The sequence below is a fragment of the Myotis davidii genome, unplaced genomic scaffold (genome assembly GCF_000327345.1).
Source record: "Myotis davidii unplaced genomic scaffold, ASM32734v1 scaffold110, whole genome shotgun sequence".
Lineage (NCBI taxonomy): Eukaryota > Metazoa > Chordata > Mammalia > Chiroptera > Vespertilionidae > Myotis > Myotis davidii.
Genome location: NW_006283436.1, coordinates 2,472,966 through 2,474,703, shown reverse-complemented (window position 1 = coordinate 2,474,703; position 1,738 = coordinate 2,472,966).

The window sequence follows — 1,738 nt, the reverse complement described above, 5'->3', positions numbered from 1 at the left end:
CACCTTCTTCACCACACGCGCTCCCACCCCATCCCTGCCAGCCCTGCACGAGCCCTGCCTCACCATGAGAGATGGGAATCCCAGCCTGCGAGTGGTGCTCCATGCACCTCCTGGTGATCCGTTGTTTGGTCATTCCGCCATTACGGCGTCACAACCACAGGCCTTTTATGATATAGATGTAGCTTTTAATCAGGTGGGGAAGGAAAAGGTAAATATTTTAAAAATTTTAGTCAGTTCAAGAGAATGCCTTAAATTAGAAAAGTGTCCACAGGGAGAGAGGCTGGCAATCAGAGTACGTACCAAACCAAACAAAAAAATGGCAAAATTAAGGGTTGGGTTTTAAGGATACAATATCTCGTTTCCCTAATTAAACATTGGGCTGCCACCCTCCAACTCCCTCTCTCACTCCTAACTTTTTTCACTCATATCCTAGGCAGCTTATCAGTGATCTATGAGTCAACCCACCAGTCTAAGAAATATTAACTGGGTCCAGGTATAAGACCCTCAGTAAGTGCTATGGGACCAAGACCTGCAGGCTGTAGGTGCTTAATAAACATTTGTGGCGATTGTCTGGGCCACGCCTGGGCTAGGAAATGAACTCACCAGGGAGCTCAGAACCACATCAACAGAGATTCTAATTTAATGGTCTTGTGTGAGAGCCAAAACATCAGTATTATTGTAAAAGCTCCCCAGGAGGTTCTGACATGCAGCAGGGTGAGTGTATAGGTTGAGTCTATAAGACGAACTAGAGCAGAGGATGCCTAAATGTTTGCAAATTGATTAACTATAACAGCGGTACAGGTGTGGGAATTTCAAACCACACTACCATTTTCTCTCCCTCCAGTGGCGATTAATTCACTGTGCTTGTCTCCAGCAGCTGAAATGCGCAGTCTGCTTTCAAGAGTGAAGGATGTCAGGAGGAAGGAGGGGAATCCTGTAACCATCGAGCTCTAGATGGTCAACAGAAGTGCTTCTTGTGAATCCAGAGAACATGTTAGTCCTCAGGGAGGAAGGATGTATTCTGGAGAGAACTTTAAAAAAATATGTTGACATTCTCTCAACGATTTATAGAGCAACTAGACAGAATGTTGGCAAGACTACAAAAATAAACTGATGAACAAAAAGGTCCAGAGGCATGGATGCATGGAACAGACTGTGGAATCTCAGAGGGGGGGAGATGGGAAGATATTAACCTAAGAACTTATATGCATATATGCATAGCCCAAAGACACAGGCACTATTGTGGTGAAGGCCTAGTGTGAGACAGGTTGGGTGGATGGGGGAAAATAGAGGGCATCTGTAATAATGTCAACAATAAAAAATAAAGTTCAAAAAAACAAACCAAAAAAAGAGTGGAATGAAAATTCATATACTACTAGCTAAGAAATTTGGGGAAAAAAAAAAACAAAGGGAATTAAAGTATGTTAATCTTCTTGTCTGATATGGGGAAAAGCTACCAATTAAGCTTGCTGAAAAATAAATTAAAAACGAATTTTAAAAAAGAGGTAGTCCACTCTGGCCGAGGTGGCTCAGTTGGTTGGGCATTGTGCCATGCACCAAAAGTTTCCTGGTTCAATTCCCTGTCAGGGTACATGCCTGGGTTTCAGGCTTGGTCCCCCAGTTAGGGCAAGTACAGGAGGCAACTGATCTATGTTTCTCTCTTGCATCAATGTAAATGTTTTTCTTTCCTTCCTTCCTTCCTTCCTTCCTTCCTTCCTTCCTTCCTTCCTTCCTTCCT